This window comes from Nerophis ophidion, linkage group LG02 (genome assembly GCF_033978795.1).
Source record: "Nerophis ophidion isolate RoL-2023_Sa linkage group LG02, RoL_Noph_v1.0, whole genome shotgun sequence".
In the NCBI taxonomy this organism is placed as follows: domain Eukaryota; kingdom Metazoa; phylum Chordata; class Actinopteri; order Syngnathiformes; family Syngnathidae; genus Nerophis; species Nerophis ophidion.
The window spans coordinates 33,070,988-33,079,821 of record NC_084612.1 but is presented as its reverse complement, the minus strand read 5'-3'; positions in this window follow the sequence as shown (position 1 = coordinate 33,079,821).

Sequence of the window (8,834 nt, the reverse complement as noted above, 5' to 3'; positions counted from 1 at the left end):
AGTAACACACTTCAAAACTGTTTGTGTATGGTACAGTGTTTCTTAACCATAGGGCCCAACTTTGGGCTGAAAGGACCACCTAAAAATATATGTTTCTCAGCTGTGGTCCATATTGACTCAGTTGTAATACACTTTTCCACCACTTGTGGCAGTAATGACAATCGCAAACAAAGAGAAGTAGACTGGAGCTAAAGTCATAGAAGTTTCTTAAATGCAAATATAACTAAGTTATATTTTTATTTGCACCTTAATTTGAATGAGTTTAGTTAACATTATTTATTGATCTAGTTTATTTTAGCACGGCATAATTGTATGTACATTTCTTTTTGTCGCTTATGTTGCAGTAAATTTGCTTCGACTTTATTTTTCCGAAGCCTAAGGTTTAACATAATAATCTTTGTGATTAACACATGCTTTCATATAACTTGATAAATTAGAAAATTGTAAAAAGTTTGGATATAATTATTGAATATGATTAAAATCTAAATTAAAAATGTTAATTCAGTGTTAATATTTGAGTGGGTCCCGTGCCCCTCTTTAGTGGAAAATTTGGGCCCCAAGGTCAAAAAGGTTGAGAACCCCTGCTGTATGACATCTGACAATAAAATTGCACCTGTGCCTTTTTTTTTGTTTTAAATGATTCAAGCAATTAATAATCGTGATTAATCCAAATTCGAAAGTGTGATTAATATGATTTTAAAAAATCAATCTTTCGTCAGCACAAATGAAAATATAAAATACAAAACACTGGTTTCCACCACACAGATCAGGGCACCCTCGTCAGCACAAATGAAAATATAAAATACAAAACACTGGTTTCCACCACACAGATCAGGGCACCCACACACCACCGCATGTGCACTCTTTTGCAACGTCTGTGTGGAAACTTATGTCCGCATATTTAAAGTTCCAGGCACACTACGCGGTATGGATGTGATACATTTTTTTTATCAGTTACACTCAGACGATTAATCGAAGCAACAGAATATAAATTGAAGCTAGACTTAACTTTTTTTGCCCACGTTCCCTAGATGGGAATCAAACCTGCACGAAAATAAAACCAGGAAAAAAAAAATGTCAATGTTTATTTGAAATAAAATGCATAGTTTTTATTATTGTTAAATTGATTACAATTATTAAAATAACCAAAAATAAAACTTGCAATACTTCAAGGCAGTATGTGCAACAACAGTAAAATCTTGCGAAAACATACCAAACTAGACTTGTTCCTCGCCACGTTGCAATTGTTCTTGGATATATAATTATTATTTTTTAGAGCATTTTGCACATTAAATTTTTCCTTTAAACATTTTCAAGCATTAAACTGTCTAAATTAAAACTGAATATTGCAGTAGTATTGGCCACTATGTGAAACCAAACCAAGCGTTCAGTATTGTGGCAACTGACTGGCTCAGCCTCAAGCTGCTTTTTTGATTGATTAATTGAAAATTTTATTAGTAGATTGCACAGTTCAGTACATATTCCCTACAATTGACCACTAAATGGTAACACCCAAATAAGTTTTTCAACTTGTTTAAGTAGGGGTCCACGTAAATAAATTCATTGTAAAAAATAAAAAATGCAATCAGTGTGTAAAGGTGACTTAAGATTATTATTTCATGTCTCGAGGGCTCTCATAATGTTGAAAACATATTTAGGTTATAAAGGTTTTTTTTTATGCAAATAAAAAAAAAAGAAAAAAAGCATAATTTTGGAATGGCCCAGCAAGAGCTTAGACCTAAATCCCACTAAACATCAATGGGGTGACCTGAAGGGGCCCAAAAATCACCTTTGATTAGATCAGAGATATTTTAACTAAGTTGTTTTGGGGCCACATTTCTAGGACCAAGGGGCTTCGCAATTATTCTTGTTTTGTATATTCCAGAGAACCAGCGTCCTCTACAGTAGAAATTTGATTTTAGTTTATTTGTATTGTCAGTTACAGGAGCGCAATGCTGTTTTTAAAGACCTTCTGCAGAAAAAACAAATCAAAGATCATCTCTATGACCATTTTGTGAAGAGTCAGTCTCTCACGAGTGTTTTGAACTGAATGATAGAACTAATGATGAAAAAGAAAGAACCTAAAATGGAACCCTGAGGGACTAAAGAAGTTGAACTACTGGATGCATCTGATGCAAACAAGCTACAACAACATCTAAGTTACATAAATCACGTTACGAAAAAGAAACTGCCAAAAAGGAGAGGACTTAAAGTGGGGCCTTGAGGAACGCTTAAGTTAGGTAAATCACAAGTTTGCACCCCATTGGTCTTATGTTTGGTAACAAGGTTATTAATAAGTCAATGCAAGGATCTGCCAATGTGTTCACACTGGTCCAAGTTTATACAACAGGAGCAAGCTAGTGTTTTTAGGAGTTGGCTGTTTGTCTCCCCAGCTTTAAACTAAACTCGGGTGGTGAGTTGAATAGCCCTGATGTACAAAGTGTAAGAAGGGGGGGGGCGCTTTATACCAACAATCATTTTACATTTTGGAATTGTGGGAAGAGGCAATACAATTTATATTCACTGCAAGTGAAACCCTGTGAAAAAAGGAGGCTTCGACTTGACTTTTTTTTTTTTAGGTAGTCCACATGCAAGAGCAACTTTGTTCAAGTGTCCATCTTTTCAAAATGAGATGTGTGTGAGTGCAGGCAGGGCCGCCATACAAAGCTTGAAAAAGAGCTTCCAGCTAGAACACATCCCTTCAGCGAAAAAGTAGGCCTGAGTAGTTCCGATGGATTGTCTCCCACTGCTCTGCCTGACCTATGAAGTATGTGGTGCAGTACATAAGGCGTCATGTACAAGTGATTTTCCTTCAGAATAAAAGCTTAAAAGAGAGGAGTAGGTAGCCTGTCGCCTCCACGTCGTCCTCCGGGAAAGCTGACGTCACGACCTGATAGTTAGAGCTTGCACAAAAATCCAAGAGCGGCAAAGAGGTCACCGTGACAACCGCCCATTATTTTCCATTAGGCCCTCTAAGACAAGCAAGGCATCCGACTGGAATGTATCGATAGAAAAACGTCTCAGCTACTTCCTGTTAACATAATATATACACCAAGCACTTTAGTCTTCCAGAGGGAAAAAAACAACAGTATTATAAATATGAATGGCTGCTAATATCAGGTCTTCGGCGCTCATTTCAATCCAAAACTGCATTAAAAAAATGAAAAAAATGTAAATGATTTCATGCTCCAAATGTAAGCTTAATGACAACCACGAACACTTTGGAAGTGAGTACAGAGAACACAACAATGTGGTAAGGCATAGTGTGTGTGTGTGTGTGTGTGTGTGTGTCAGCCTTTTTGTGGCTCCTTTTAGGCTCTCTAACATTAAGGTTGTTTTTTGTAAGTTGAAAATATAAACCAGAGGTATCCAACGTGCGACCTGCAGCTCATTATTAGCAGCACATTTTTTAGCACATCGTAAAAATATTAAAACAAAAGAAAAATAAATAAAAGTAAAATAAATGAGCATACAGATGAAATGTAACGAGAACAAGTTGCAATGTTGACTAATAACATAAAGCTGCCATTTTGGCTGTTTGTTTTCCCCTTTAAAAAGGTCCTTGCTCAAAAAATAATGAATCAAAATCAATGTTATGAATTACTTCACATCAAAAAACAAAACAATAACTTAGAATCAGCGAAGATCTGAAGTCGAGTTTTAGGCGTTGAAATTGAAAAAAGAAAAGGCCTTAATTATTTTTGAACACTTTTTGAGTGGGGCCCTTTTCAATTCTTGATAATTTTAGTGTGACTAATAAATAATATGAATTAAATTCAATTATTTAAATATCTTATTTAAGGCTGTAATGACTTATCAAATATTACACTTGGGAGGGAAATATATAGCATAGTTTGTGTTTTTGCTACGAACAAAACATAACAAAAAATACTCCAACAAAAATTACATATAAAATGTTAACTTTATATCGACAAATAAATCTAGAGATTTAAGCATGGACACTTTTTTATTATATTATTTTTAACATTTGTAGGACTGGGATGCTTCTGGGGCCAAACTTGAGGGGAGCCCTGAAGTTTAAAAAAATCTATATTGTTATGTTGTATTGGTTTGGAAAATGAAAAATATCAAAACGGCCCCAGCACATTTTAATTTTTCAGGAAAAAGTTTGGGCACCCCTGATATAAACAGTGTAAAGCAGAGTTGTGTGATACAAACAATATAGAGGTTTTAATACTATTGTTATATTGTGATGGTGCATGTAGATGACACATTCTTGCTGTGTCTAGCAAATTTGACGGCAACACATGAACAAACGCGTCCTCAATGCAAATGTAGCATAATCGCTAGCGGCTAACGTTCCTCCACAGTGCAAAGCCACTTCTAGGGCAGCAATCCTTGCCTCTACTGTGGTTTTGCAAGTAGCATTATCACTGGAGAACGTGGAATAGCTACACATGTCACAATACACCCCATAGCAGGATATGCTAAATGTTAAGCTCGAGCTCTTGAATAAGATTCACATATCGACAGTAACGATACCAAGTACAGTATCAGTGTATGGTCGATATTACAGAGTTTAGATTGATATATTTTACTATCACAGAGATTTCTGTCGTTTTGGTTTATGACTCCAAACTCAGCAAGTAAGTCCCTGCATTCAGGACGAAAGTAAGGGCAAAATCCAAAGGACTTAATTCAAGGTACGATTTACATATTTAATTTATATTTTTGCACCGCTACCCTGTGTTTTTGTCTGATTATAATTGTGACCCAAAATGTAAGCAAGTAGTATCAGTATCAGCATTGTTATGACCAATTTGTGAAAATCTAACAGGAAACATTTTCACATGCTGCACGTCGGCAGCCAAATTAGGGGCATATTTAACCGATTTTATAATATACAATAAATATCGTGATAGAGATTTTAGGTCATATCGCTAATAAAGTGACTTGAATGTGTTTTTTTCGAATCTAAGGAGTAAAACAGCAAAGAGTGTTTATGCCAGGAGCCGGACCCTCACCTTTATGTACTGTGTGTGTACGTACAGGTGCATCTCAATGAATTACAACATATTGTGAAAGTTCATTCATTTCAGTCGTTAAAAAAGTGGAATGTTTATATTCTACGGGGTGTTATAAAATAGGCCAATCGGTGGCAGAGTTCAGGTAGGTTGTTGTTACAAAAAAGCACACAACTTGCAATGATGGCGAGTACAGAGCCATCTGCCCAGTTGGCGTTTTTCTGAGGCAAGAACAGGCCAAGTATTTGTGAAGTGTACTTTATTTATGAAATATTTGAAAGTAGTTTCTAGCAGGTAAAGCAATAAACACTCCGTGGTAATTAATCACATCTGTTTGTTTTAGGTGAAAGTATTTACAATAACTAGTGGTGGTTTAATTCTTAATAAGTGAAGTGAAGTGAATTGTATTTATATAGCGCTTTTCTCCAGTGACTCAAAGCGCTTTACATAGTGAAACCCAATATCTAAATTACATTTAAACCAGTGTGGGTGGCACTGGGAGCAGGTGGGTAAAGTGTCTTGCCCAAGGACACAACGGCAGTGACTAGGATGGCGGAAGCGGGAATCGAACCTGCAAACTTCCAGTTGCTGGCAGGGCCACTCTACCAACCGAGCTAAACCGCCCCTATAATGATTATAGATTGATTGAGATTTTTTTTTTTCCCAATAACTAATTTTTAAAAAGACATTTCTATTTTTAGGGAATCTCAGCGCTAACTTGCTGCACATCCTGTATACAGTATGTAGTAGATAAGTGGCCAAGAGGAGCTTTTGAACTTGTTTTGAAACTGATATGATCATTATTAGACCAAATAATTTATTGCGATAATCAGTTTGAGTCGAAAATCGTTTACGTATCAAATCGTCACTTTAAGAATCGGAATGGAACGGTGAGTTGTTGTAAGATTCACATTCCTAATAATTAAATAAAATAATGATCTTGATGGTTATAGTTGTCAGCTAAACGGAAAAAAAGAAATCAGTACTTCATAAAATTTGGAAAAATGTAAAAAAGATAAATTCTATGGTTTTTGACTGGTACTTAATTGAACTCCTGAAATCAAATCACTTTTTGTTCCATTTATTGAGATGCACCTGTACGTATATATGTATATATACACACATATATTTACACACGCACGCACGCACACACACACACACATATATATTACACAGATATATATATGTGTGTGTCAACATATATATATATAAATACATATACATGTATATGTATACATGTATATAAAAAAATATATAAATATATTTATACATATGTATTTATGTATGTATGTATATATGTATGTGTATATATATGTATATATACATATATATACAGACACATATATACAAATAAATATATATATACATATACAAACCCCGTTTCCATATGAGTTGGGAAATTGTGTTAGATGTAAATATAAACGGAATACAATGATTTGCAAATCCTTTTCAACCCATATTCAATTGAATGCACTACAAATACAACATATTTGATGTTCAAACTCATAAACTTAATGTTTTTTTGCAAATAAAAATTAACTTAGAATTTCATGGATGCAACACGTGCCAAAGTAGTTGGGAAAGGGCATGTTCACCACTGTGTTACATCACCTTTTCTTTTAACAACACTCGATAAACGTTTGAGAACGTTCAGGGTCTCCGTTGTTGTATTTTACGCAGGGGCGTCCATGAAAAAGACGGCGCTTAGAGAGCAGCATATGTTCCAAAACCTGTATGTACCTTTCAGCATTAATGGTGCCTTCACAGATGTGTAAGTTACCCATGCCTTGGGCACTATTGCACCCCCATACCATAACAGATGCTGGCTTTTGAACTTTGCATCAATAACAGTCTGGATGGTTTGCTTCTCCTTTGGTCCGGATGACACAATGTTGAATATTTCCAAAAACAATTCAAAATGTGGACTCGTCACACCATAGAACACTTTTCCACTTTGCATCAGTCCATCTTAGATGATCTCGTGCCCAGAGTAGCGGGCGGCGTTTCTAGATGTTGTTGATAAATGGCTCTCGCTTTGCATAGTAGAGCTTTAACTTGCACTTACAGATGTAGCGACAAACTGTATTTAGTGACCGTGGTTTTCTGAAGTGCTCCTGAGCCCATGTGGTGATATCCTTTAGAGATTGATGTCGGTTTTTGATACAGTGAGGGATCGGAGGTCACGGTCATTCAATGTTGGTTTCCGGCCATTCCGCTTATGTGGAGTGATTTCTCCAGATTCTCTGAACCTTTTGATGATATTATGGACCATAGATGTTGAAATCCCTAAATTTCTTGCAATTGCACTTTGACAAAGGTTGTTCTTAAACTGTTTGACTATTTGCTCACGCAGTTGTGGACAAAGGGGTGTACCTCGCCCCATCCTTTCTTGGGAAAGACTGAGCATTTTTTGGGAAGCTGTTTTTATACCCAATCATGGCACCCACCTGTTCCCAATTAGCCTGCACACCTGTGGGATGTTCCAAACAAGGGTTTGATGAGCATTCCTCAACTTTATCAGTATTTATTGCCACCTTTCCCAACTTCTTTGTCACGTGTTGCTGGCATCAAATTCTAAAGTTAATGATAATTTGCCACAAAAAAATGTTTATCAGTTTGAACATCAAATATGTTGTCTTTGTAGCATATTCAACTGAATGTGGGTTGAAAATGATTTGCAAATCATTGTATTCCGTTTATAATTACATCTAACATCATTTCCCAACTCATATGGAAACAGGGTTTGTATATAATGTACATATACACACACACACACATATATATATATATATATATATATATATATATATATATATATATATATGCCCACGCACACACGCGCGCACACACACGCACACGCACACACACACACACACACCAGGGCTGCAAATCTTTGGGTGTCCCACGATTCGATTCAATTTCGATTCTTGGGGTCGCGATTCAATAATATATCGATTTTTTTCGATTCAACACGATTCTCGATTCAAAAACGACATTTTTCCGATTCAAAACGATTCTGTATTCATTCAATACATAGGATTTCAGCAGGATCTTCCCCAGTCTGCTGACATGCTAGCAGAGTAGTAGATTTAAAAAAAAAAAAAAGCTTTTATAATTGTAAAGGACAATGTTTTATCAACTGATTGCAATAATGTACATTTGTTTTAACTATTAAACAAACCAAAACTATGACTTATTTTATCTTTGTGAAAACATTGGACACAGTTTGTTGTCAAGTTTATGAGATGCGATGCAAGTGTAAGCCACTGTGACATTATTGTTCTTTTTTTATTTTTTTATAAATGTCTAATGATGTCAATGAGGGATTTTTAATCACTGCTATGCTGAAATTATAACAAATATTGATACTGTTATTGATAATATTCATTTTTGTTTCCTACTTTTGTTTAGTTTTGTGTCGTGTATGTGTCTCCTCAATTGCTCTGTTTATTGCAGATCTGAGTGTTGCTGGGTCAGGTTTGGTTTTGGAATTGGATTGCATTGTTATGGTATTGCTGTGTATTGTTTTGTTGGATTGATTAAAAAAAAAAAATCGATTTAAAAAAAAGAAGAGAGAATCGATTCTGAATTGCACGTGATAATCGCGATTCAAATTCGAATCGATTTTTTCCCACACCCCTAATATGTACATACATATATATATATATATATATATATATATATATATATATATATATATATATATGTATGTATATATATGTATATATATATATATATATATATATAAGTTTGTATTTGTATGTGCTTGTGGATGTGGCATCAAGTAAACAGAGCATTCTTAGTTGGGAAACATAAAAAGCACTATCATGTATTGATTTCCAACAGGCA